Source organism: Pelobates fuscus, chromosome 7 (assembly GCF_036172605.1).
Source record: "Pelobates fuscus isolate aPelFus1 chromosome 7, aPelFus1.pri, whole genome shotgun sequence".
In the NCBI taxonomy this organism is placed as follows: Eukaryota; Metazoa; Chordata; class Amphibia; order Anura; family Pelobatidae; genus Pelobates; species Pelobates fuscus.
The window spans coordinates 698,387-710,455 of record NC_086323.1 but is presented as its reverse complement, the minus strand read 5'-3'; the positions used below and the strand labels follow the sequence as shown (position 1 = coordinate 710,455).

Here is a 12,069-nt window from a genome sequence, read left to right as displayed (position 1 = left end):
GACCACTATGGGAGGGAGGGGGGGGATAAGGACCACTATGGGAGGGAGGGGGGGATAAGGACCACTATGGGAGGGAGGGGGGTATAAGGACCACTATGGGAGGGGGGGGATAAGGACCACGATGGGAGGGAGGGGGGGTATAAGGACCACTATGGGAGGGAGAGGGGGGGGATAAGGACCACTATGGGAGGGAGGGGGGGTATAAAGACCACTATGGGAGGGAGGGGGGGGTATATGGACCACTATGGGAGGGATGGGGGGGGATATGGACCACTATGGGAGGGATGGGGGGGGATAAGGACCACTATGAGAGGGAGGGGGTGGGATAAGGACCACTAGGGGAGGGGTGAGTCAGGACCACTGGGGGGGGGGGTGAAGGAACACGGGGGTGGGGAGGTAAGGACCACTGAGGGAGGAGGAGGGGAAGTCAGGACATATGGGGGGGGAGGGGGCGGCAAAATGTTTTTTGCCTACGGCGGCAAATATCCTTGCACCGGCCCTGCACACACTGCATACACACACTGCATTCATGCACACACACACTGCATTCATGCACACACACTGCACTCATACACACACACTGCACTCATACACACACACTGCACTCATACACACACACTGCACTCATACACACACGCTGCACTCATACACACACGCTGCACTCATACACACACGCTGCACTCATACACACACGCTGCACTCATACACACACGCTGCACTCATACGCACACGCTGCATTCATTATACACACACTGTAAATAAATATTCAATTAATATATTTTTTTTAGGATCTAATTTTATTTAGAAATTTACCAGTAGCTGCTGCATTTCCCACCCTAGTCTTATACTCGAGTCAATAAGTTTTCCCAGTTTTTTGGGATAAAATTAGGGGCCTCGGCTTATATTCGGGTCGGCTTATACTCGAGTATATACGGTAAGTACATTAAACTTATATATGTATACGCATACAGATCTTTACCCACAATCGATTTTTTTACCCTAAACAAGTCAAAAGTGACACTATCAGGGTTTTTGAAAGACTAGTTGAAAACGACTTGAGAAAGCTGAGTAAGGGAAGAAAGGATAAAGATAATCTAACCTCCAAAGAAAGGCAAGTTTTAAAAGCACTCTTGAATAATCCTGACATAATAATAAGATCCGCTGATAAAGGGGGAGGAGTAGTCATAATGAATACTGTGGACTACGAAAAAGAAACCACTAAGTTGCTCTGGGATTTGAACACATATCTATCTCTTACAGAAAATCCTGAGAAAATATTTATGGAGGAATTTTTGGAATTAATATATGAAGGCAAAGACAGAGGAATTTTAAATAAAAGAGAATATGATTTTATTTGGTGCAGACATCCAAAAACAGCAGTCTTTTATCATTTGCCCAAGATCCACAAAAATCTTGTTAATCCCCCTGGAAGGCCAATTATTTCAGGGATCAACTCATTGACATCTAACCTTTCCCAATATGTGGATCAGTTTTTACAACCCATGGTGACTCAACTTCCATCATATTTGAAAGATACCACCCAAATTATCAAAGTTTTATCAAACATCGAATGGGAAAAAGGATATTTCTTAGTGACGGCTGATGTAACATCGTTATATACGATAATTGAACACCTCCAAGGATGTGAAGCTATACAACACTCCTTTGCCAAATATTCTGAGTTAAAGAACGATCAGATCAGCTTTCTTGTTCAAGCTATCTCTTTCATTTTGGGTCACAATTCATTTTGGGCACAACATAAATTTTATCTCCAAATAGAGGGCACTGCCATGGGAACCAGGTTTGCACCAAGCTAATTTTTTCATGGGAAAGTGGAAAGAGGAATTTATTTGGAACAATACCCCACATAGTGCAAACCTGGTCCTATGGCGGTGATACATTGATGATTGCATTTTTATTTGGAAAGGGGATCTATCCTACCTATCTACCTCAACTTCAATCCCTATAATTTAAGATTCACCTTTACCCATTTACAAATCTCAGTAGAATTTTTAGATCTGGAAATATATATTAAAGAAGAGAGAATCCATACAAAAACTTTCAGGAAAACTGTTGCCTGCAACAGTTTCATTCCTTCAGATAGCCATCACAAGAAACCCTGGCTTGATAAGATCCCCTATGGGCAATTCAGGCATATGGATAAAGGTCTAAAAGTATCAAGAGAAGAAACTTTGGAAAGTAGGGGAAAGACATTGAAACCAGATACAGAGACCCCAGCATTCATCACACAATTTAGTAATCAAGCAGGAAAAATCAGACACATCCTTAACATACATTGGAAAGTTCTGAAAGAAGACAATACATTAGGTATGATTTTGGATGACAAACCAAAGATTTTCTATTCACGAGCTCCAAATCTCAAAACTATATTAGCTCCAACGATTAAAGAAATTAGATTACCAAGTAACAATCAGGAGACTGTCGGCTTTCGAAAATGCAATAAATGTCCGGTTGTAAAAATAATCCAGCTCAATCAGCTTTAACAAAGAAATTAAAAATATGAAAGGGGATGAAGAATTCAAAATAAAGTCAGACCTAAGCTGTAATTTTATTGGAGTTATTTATCTTTTAATATGTCCTTGTAAGAAACACTATATAGGCCGAACAAAAAGAAAATTCAGGATTAGGTTAGGAGAACATATTCGCAATATTAAGAAGGGACTAATTACACAAAACCTCTCCAGACATTTTTCCAGTCATCATTCCAATAATCCAGCGGGTCTAGAATTTTATGCCATCGAAAAGGTTAACCCACATTGGAGGGGAGGAGATTTAAAAAAAGCCCTTGACAAAAATGAAGCTAAATGGATTTTTCAACTTAAGAGCCTTTTGGTCTTAACATCGATTTTGAGCTTAATGCCTTTCTTTGATTTTTTTTTTATCCTTTTAATATGTACATCCCTTTTTTATATATATTTTTATATATATTTTTCAATATTATGTAAATCTTAATTCAAGGATCAAATCCCGTACATGTTATTTATGAACTTTTTACTTGATTTCCCCATTTTTACTTTTTAATTGATTTTTCCAAGTATATTTTTTGTTCCTGCCAAAAATAAGTGTGGGAAGCCCTTCTCATCATATTATATTATCAAAGCACGGTTTAATTGTATTTATTATCATTGTTTACTTACTTTTAACTAATAATAATGAGGTTTAACGATACCTGCTTAACCTATGGGATAAATGTAGCTAAATAGCGACCACATGCACTACCATTATTGACTCCTTCGTCCGCCACTTATCTATTGGTTTAGAAACCTTTATATTTGGCCATTTTCCCCGTAAATGTTCATTATTGCGAAATACTATATATGAACTTCTAACAGTGTATCTTTTCTCTCCATTTCCCCAGGTATGGGTTTTTTAAACTTAGAGTTGATATGAATTTTAAATTACACTCAATTTTAAACATTTTTGTTTTTATACATTCTATCAAGTCATTAGTTTTGGTATATGTATTTTTATAACTGTATATTCCGTATTTTATTATTATTTTTATCATCATAAAACCGGGTATATACTTAATCCGTGAGAAACCCTAATATATGGTCTTCAAATTTAGTTTTAACAGAACGGTTATTATGTTATTTTTCCCTTGGTTAAAAAGTATCTTTCATTTTGTAACATAGATAAACTTCAGTATGTCTGTTTATCTGTGTAATTCCTTCTATCCTCTCTAAGTAATAATCGCCTCAGGTATCTCTTCTATAAATGCACCTGCAAAATAGAATTATAAAGCATGTGATTTTTATGTTGTATTAATTTTATATTTAATAGAACGATGTACACATGGTTTGATTATTCATGTGTTTATTAATATTCATAAGGTAATGTTTTTATGTTGTACATTTTTATATATTATTTTTATATATTATGTCTGAATACATTTTTAATTAAGAATTAATTACGAGTTGCATAATATTAATTCTGTTAAACATGACTTTTATATTGGATTGTTATGTATAAGTATAGTAAGGGTTAATTTAAAATTAACATGAACAGACCAAACGAGTATAAAACAGATTGAATATTCTAAGATGCCAACCTCTGATGAAGTGATCTGTGATCACGAAACGCGGAAGGCGGCATCTTCACATCGGTACACATTGGTTCCTGAGAGCAAGCACATTTGAAACGCACCCAGAGCCGCAGTGGAATGCACGCGGCCAGAATCCTGTCCTCGTCAAGTCCGGCCATTCTAAGGCCCGGTAAGACATATCTTGTTTTCTTACCTCTTGACTATCTGGACTATTCTTGCGTGTTGGGGTATATTACCGTGACATTACGATAGGGCCATGGACCCCGCAGGTTTAGGACAACAGATGGCCACCCATGAGGCTAGATTTGCAGAACAGGATCACCATATGGATCAGATGGCTCAAGCCATCCAGACACTTTTATCCAGAACAGCTCCGGTACCTGTACCAGCTCCTTCTGTAACCCCTGTACCAGACACAGCTAATATGCCTAATGCTTCAGCACATCTAACCCCTCCACCTAGGTATGGAGGGGATGCTAAGACCTGCAGGGGATTCCTTAATCAAGTGGAATTCCGCTTTGAGATGTATCCACGTTCATTTCCCACTGATAGATCTAAGGTGGGTTTTCTTATGCAGCAGCTTACTGATAAAGCACTTGAGTGGGCAAATCCTATTTGGGAGGCTAATGGACCTATGGTACATGATTTCAATAGCTTCCTTACGGCTTTTCGTAGAACTTTTGACACAACTAAAAGGTCAAAGAATGCCGCCAGGGCGTTAATGAGAATTAAGCAAGGATCTAAGTCTGTCGCTATTCAGTTCCGTACCCTTGCTTCACAGGTAGATTGGACTAACAATGGGCTTACTACTGCGTTCAAGGTCTATCTGAAACTATATTGGATGAGGTAGAAGCTAGGGATCTTCCTGTACCCTTAGAGGACCTTATCGACTATCTCATCGATATAGATAACAGGATTCATAGAAACATAGAAATATAGAATGTGACTGCAGATAAGAACCATTCGGCCCATCTAGTCTGCCCAATTTTCTAAATACTTTCATTAGTCCCTGGCCTTATCTTATAGTTAGGATAGCCTTATGCCTATCCCACGCATGCTTAACCCCTTAAGGACCAAACTTCTGGAATAAAAGGGAATCATGACATGTCACACATGTCATGTGTCCTTAAGGGGTTAAACTCCTTTACTGTGTTAACCTCTACCACTTCAGCTGGAAGGCTATTCCATGCATCCACTACCCTCTCAGTAAAGTAATACTTCCTGATATTATTTTTAAACCTTTGTCCCTCTAATTTAAGACTATGTCCTCTTGTTGTGGTAGTTTTTCTTCTTTTAAATATAGTCTCCTCCTTTACTGTGTTGATTCCCTTTATGTATTTAAATGTTTCTATCATATCCCCCCTGTCTCGTCTCTCCTCCAAGCTATTCGTGACAGGCTATATACCAAGTCTAGGAATAGACGCTTTGTTTCTTTTAATACACCTAGAGCTGAAACTCCTGAGAGATCTAAAGGATCAGAGGAAGAACTCATGCAGTTAGGGGTTGCTAAACATACTGATGCTGAAAAACTATATAGGAGAAAGGAGGGACTTTGCCTTTATTGTGGTAGGAGGGGCCATATGAGACAAGAATGTCCCATGCGTCCGGAAAACTATCGCACCTAAGACCGTATAGGGGACAGGCCTTGCGTGTGACATCAGAGTCCTCACATTTGCCTCTTAATAAATTGCTTCTCCCTGTTTCCCTGCATCTTGAAAAAAACTGCATAGCAGGCAATATACTACCTCTGGTTGATTCCGGTGCGGCCGAAAACTTTATAGATTCCAGCTTTGATAGGGAAAATAACATACCCACTAGAGAGAAGAAGACACCCTTGGCCGTTGAGGCCATAGATGGTAGACCATTATGCTCCCCAGTAATCACACATGAAACTGCACCATTGCATATGTCTACAGGGTTGTTACACTCTTAAACCATTCGGTTTCAGATCATTACTTCTCCTTCCTCTCACCTCGTGTTAGGGTATCCTTGGTTGCGTTCTCACAATCCCACTATTGACTGGGAGTCAGGACAAATAGTATCTTGGAGTGATGCTTGCCAAGAGTCTTGTATTGTTAAAATCACCCCTTTGAATTCTACTAATATTCCTCCTGTGTCTACTGTTATACCTCTTCAGTACATATCTCTTAAGTCTGTTTTCGATAAAAGGGAGGCTGAAAAGTTGCCACCTCACAGACCCTACAACTGTGCTATTAATCTGCTACCTGGTGCTATACCTCCCAAAGGGAGAGTGTATCCTTTGTCTCCTCAAGAAAATCTTGTTATGGAGGAATATATTAAAGAATCATTACAAAAGGGATTTATAAGAAGATCCTCTTCTCCAGCAGGGGCTGGTTTCTTCTTTGTATCCAAGAAGGATGGCGATTTAATACCTTGTATCGACTATAGGGGCCTCAATAAAATCACCATAAAAAATGCGTACCCTATACCCTTAATCACGGAATTATTTGACAGGCTTAAACAAGCCACTGTGTTTACTAAACTGGACCATAGGGGTGCTTACAATCTCATACGTATCAAAAAGGATCATGAATGGAAGACCGCATTCAATACCAGGAGTGGTCATACTGTGATGCCCTTTGGTCTTTGTAACGCCCCAGCAGTATTTCAAGAATTTATTAATGATGTCCTACGTGAGTACATACACACATTCGTAAATCGTGTACTTGGACGACATATTAATATATTCACCTGATTTACATACTCATCACATGCATGTTAAATTAGTTTTGAAGACTCTTCTTGTTAATGGTCTATATTGTAAACTCGAAAAATGTTCATTTGATCAATCAGAAGTCCAATTCTTGGGTTATATAATCTCTGCTAAGGGTTTTCGTATGGATCCCAAGAAAGTTTCTGCCATCATGGAATGGCCTCTACCTCAGGGTTTGAAAGCCATTCAGCGTTTTCTTGGTTTTTCAAATTATTATAGGCGCTTTATTAAAGGGTTTTCTGCCATTGTAGCACCTATAACCCGAATGACTAAAAAGGATGGTAATACTCATGTCTGGACACCGGAAGCGCTTGAGGCCTTTGAATTCCTTAAAGCTACATTCGCTTCTGCCCCTATTTTACAGCATCCTGTCCCTTCTTTGCCTTTTATTCTTGAAGTTGATGCTTCTGATATTGGGGTGGGTGCTATATTGTCTCAAAGAGAATCTTCAGAGAGGCCTTTACACCCGTGTGGTTTCTTTTCCAAGCAGATGTCTACAACCAATCGCTAGAGCAGTACCTTCGCTGTTTCGTATCCCACCATCAGAACAATTAGGCTGACCTGCTTCCTTGGGCTGAGTTTGCGCGTAATAACGCTACTCATGAATCTTCCGGTATTAGCCCTTTCTACGTTGTTTATGGCCGGCATCCTGTGGTTCTTCCATCTGCATTCACCTTGTGGTGCATGCCAATTTTGGATGAGCATTTGGCCGGTTTGCGTACTACCTGGGAGCAGGTTCAGCGTTCTTTGGTGGATTCTGCTGCTCGTCAGAAGGTTCAGGCTGACAAACATCGTAGAGCTGCTCCTTCCTATGTTGTGGGGGATAAGGTTTGGCTTTCTACTCGTAAAATCCGCCTTCGTGTGCCTTCTATGAAGCTGGCTCCCCGTTTTTTCGGTCCTTTTCGTGTCTTGCATAAAGTTAATCCTGTCTCTTATGCCATGGATCTTCCCAGTAACCTGCGTATTCCTAACGTCTTTCACACCTCCTTGTTGAAGCCGCTCCTGTGTAACCGTTATACCCAATATGTTCCTCCTCCTCCTCCTGTTTCTGTGGAGGGTCATGAGGAATTTGAAGTGGCTGCCGTGCTTGACTCTCGTTTTCTCCAGGGTCGCCTCCAGTACCTGGTGCATTGGAAGGGATATGGGCCGGAGGAACGCAGTTGGATCTCTGCTGACGCTGTTCATGCTCCTCGCCTTTTGCGCTCCTTCCTCCCCGCCCGGTGGGCATGTCTTCGGGGGGGGGCGGGTACTGTAGCGGTACTTACCCTCTCCAGGGGCCAGGCGAGGTCCTCCTTCTCCGCCGCACGCCGTCCTGCATCTGAAAGGGAGGCGTGCACGGACCGCGAGAAGCGGCCACGTGACGCGCCTGGTACTGGGAGCGAGCCGCGCATAGCGGGCGCTTATTTAAAGGGACAGTGGGAGCAAAAAATAAAGGTCTCCCATTGGCCCATGTCATTCCACTTTCCCCATACTCTCACGTTTTGGGGGTGTGGATATGACAAGGGCTAATCAAATCAATCTAATAGGTATTTATACTCATCTTTCCCTTAGCTCCCTGCCGTATCGTGGTTTCTGGTTCAGTTAACTTTAGTGCTTGTATCGTTCAGTTGTGGTTTTTGGTGCTTGACCTTGGCTTTGTTCCTGACTCCGTTTTCTCTTTATCCCTGCTTTGTCTTGTTCGCCGGTTTCCTCTCCTGTGTACCAGTCCTTGGCTAGTTCTAGTTTATGCTGTCTCTCTGTCCCCTTGACCTTGGCTTGTTCTGGACTCTGTCTTTTCCTATCCTCGTCAAGTCCGGCCATTCTAAGGCCCGGTAAGACGTATCTTGTTTTCTTGCCTCTTGACTATCTGGACTATTCTTGCGTGTTGGGGTATATTACCGTGACACATGCTCTTCTATAGTATGCATATTTCTCTACACTTTTAGACCTGTTCCGGTTCATTTTATCTTTCACTATATACATGTATGAGTCATTGGTGGCAGTGAGCCTTTCCCAGCAGCAGCACTTAGTGCTGGCTGAGGCTGATTGCACTGGCAATCTCTTATTACACCATCAGCCGATCGGCAATATCGCTGTGTATTCCAGCCGTTTCCTAGCAATGGTGCATGGGAACCGGTCAGATTTTTGGCAGGTCTGGCTGATCAGCTTTCTTTTTGTGCATTGTTTTAGGGCTCATGCCAAGTCCATGTGTCCTAATAAGTAATGCTAAACCGTATTTGACATCCGTAAACATTGGTTCTTTGGCTCACGCATTCGCTTCTTACCCATCCAAACATCTAGTGGATTTCTTGATTGATGGCTTCACAGAGGGATTTCATACAGGTCTGGTACATATCACTGTTGGCATTTACGAATGCAACAATTTGCAGTCAGCGTTTTCTGACGTGTAAATGGTTGATGCTCTTTTACAAAGAGAATTGGAAGATGGGTTCTTGTTGGGACCTTTTCAGGCGCCCCCATTTTCCAATTGGAGAACCAACCCTATAGGACTAGTAACCGGGAAATCCTCAGGGAAACACAGACTCATTCTAGACCTATACGCACCTCACTCCTTGGCCATACCTAGCCTTAATTGTCTAATTCCATCCAAGGAATTTTCCCTTCAGTATGCCACCATAGACAACGCCATACACACCATTATTACAGCTGGTGTAGGGGCTTGGCTGAGTAAGACAGACATCATCAATGCATTTAAATTACTACCCATACGCCTGTCACTATGGCATCTGCATGGTTTGAAATGGAAAGGTTTCTATTATTTTTTTTTACAAGGCTAACGTTCGGGTCAAAAAGCAGCCAAAAAATATTTAACACCTTTGCCGAAACCTTATGTTGGCTACTGTTGAACAATTGCAGATGCCATGCGGTAATACATTATCTAGATGACTTTCTGTTCGTGGAAAATAATTCCTCTCCTCCCAGTGATCTAACTACGGCCATCTCATTTTTTACCTGTGACTTCTTAAGGTAAACAATAGGACAACCGAGTTTGTCCTTGCCTGATCTGTCCATCCTAGTCTGTGTCTCCTTAGGGGTGCCAGTTTCTACCAAGAAAACAGAAGGCCCTAACATGTTGGTAAATTGTTTGGGTATCCTGCTCGATTCAGTAAGCATGGAAGTGAGCCTCCCCTCAGGCAAAACTGATGGAATCCTACGAACCATAAGCAACTTTTTGCATAATAGGACATGCAATAAAAAGGAATTACAATCTTTGTTGGGCTCACTAAATTTTGCAATACGTATCATTCCGCAAGGTAGAGCCTTTATTTCTAGACTCCTTTGCCTTCTTCCACTATTGCCAAATGGCTTTAGCCGTATTTGCCTGGATTCACTGGCTACTGCTGATTTATTAATGTGGCGCAAATTCTTGTTGCAATGGAATGGCAGAAGTATGTTTTTACCACAATTGTCTGTCCATTCTCCTGTCATTTGGACGGATGCTGCAGCATCAACAGGTTTTGCTGCCATATTTGGAAATTAGTGGCTCTGGGATGGTTGGCCAGAGGAGGTTCAGCACATTGAACTGAACCTCAGCCTTATTCGAGGTATACCCTATAGTTGCAGCAGCGGTGGTATGGGGTCAGGCTTGGGCAGGTAGCTCGGTACGCTGTTTTTCCGACAACCTAGCTAACTGCCACATCATAAACAAGGGCTGCCTGTAATCAGTTTTATTTGGTGTGTTGTCATGTACTAGGGATCTATAATACTGCAGCTGACAAATTGTCTCGCTATGAATTCCAGGCCTTCAGAGACACGTTAATCACAGCCTCCCCAACAGCCTCTGCAGCACCGTGTTTTCAGGATCTTGTTATGGACTAAATGAATTGGCAAGGCATAGTCTCTGCTATATTTCACTGAGGGTAAATCCAGCCTCTAGTGGCTGTCTCATTGACAGCGCTAGAGGAGCTTCCGCGATTCTCACTGTGAAAATCACAGTGAGAAGACACTGAGCGTCCATAGGAAAGCATTGAGTAATGCTTTCCTATGGGCGGTTTGAATGCCGCGCATGCGCATTCGGAACTGAGAGGCGGATCGGGCGGAGGGATCCCCAGCGCCAAGGGAGTCCGGCGCTGGAGAAAGGTAAGTGCTGAAGACACACACACACTCTCACGAACAGATGCATACACACTAGCTAACAGACACACACATTTACTGACAGACACACATACACACTCACTGACAGACAGACACATACACACTCACTTACAAAACACACACTCACTAACAGACACCAAACAGACTCACTAACAGACGCACAGAAACTAACACACTCAGTAACACACACACAGTAACACACTCACTGACACACACAGTAACACACTCACTGACACACACAAACTAACACACTCTGACACACACAAATGAACACACACTCTGACACAAAAACTAACACACACACACACACACTCTAACACACACACACACTAACACACACGTTTTTTTTTTAAAAAAATCATACATTCACTTAAGGTATGGTGTGTGGTCACCCATTTATAGCTCCCGAACATCAACCTCCCCTGACTGTTAACCACAAATTAAGTGATTAACTCAAATGCTTTCGCTGGGTGGCCGCCATTCGAATAAGCAAACGCATTTTGTCTCCCAAACACAGACAGCAGTACATGGTTGTCAAACACCTGGAACTATTTTTGGCCACGCAAGTCCATGAACCCGGGCGGAGTTTGTACCGCTGCCCATCCCACTTCCCGACCTACTAGACAAATTACGTTCAGGAGAAATTAACTACTGACTGGGGGGAGCATTTGCTCCCTCAAAGCCAGGGGGAGCATTCGTCGGTATTCACACAGGAACCCCCGAAAGTTGACCGGCCATCATCCTCATTTCTCTGGAACTGTTTCGGACCATTGCCTGGTAGCCGGTCAGTCAGATCTTTACCCAAATGGCGATTCCGTTCTACCGACCGGATCTGAGCGCTATTTGGACAACTTGGGCACTCAGGTCTGGGCTATTCGAGGATATAAGACTTGTGGGGTTTCTGTAAAATATGACTATGTTTTGGGGGTATTTTTTGTATGTTTTATGTAGTTTCCTGTAACTGAGAGATAATTGAGTTACTCAGTATTGACTCAATTATCTCTCTGACAATGGGACGCCTGGGAGGGGCGTGTGTACTTTTTGTATGGTCTGTGCATAAAAGGCTGAGTTTATGTGGAATAAATCAATTGTACTCCCAGAACTGTGTGTTGTCCAGTTACTGGGGAGGAGTAGAGCTATTCGCATTTTAGCGCCTCGTTCCCAAGTTCCAGTC

General features: G+C 42.1%; 1 protein-coding gene across 4 annotated transcripts in view; it reads right to left on the bottom strand.

The window, feature by feature from the left end:
- Positions 1 to 12,069, bottom strand: part of COL24A1 (collagen type XXIV alpha 1 chain) — an 808,926-nt gene that overhangs the window by 160,837 nt on the left and 636,020 nt on the right. The window lies entirely within an intron of this gene.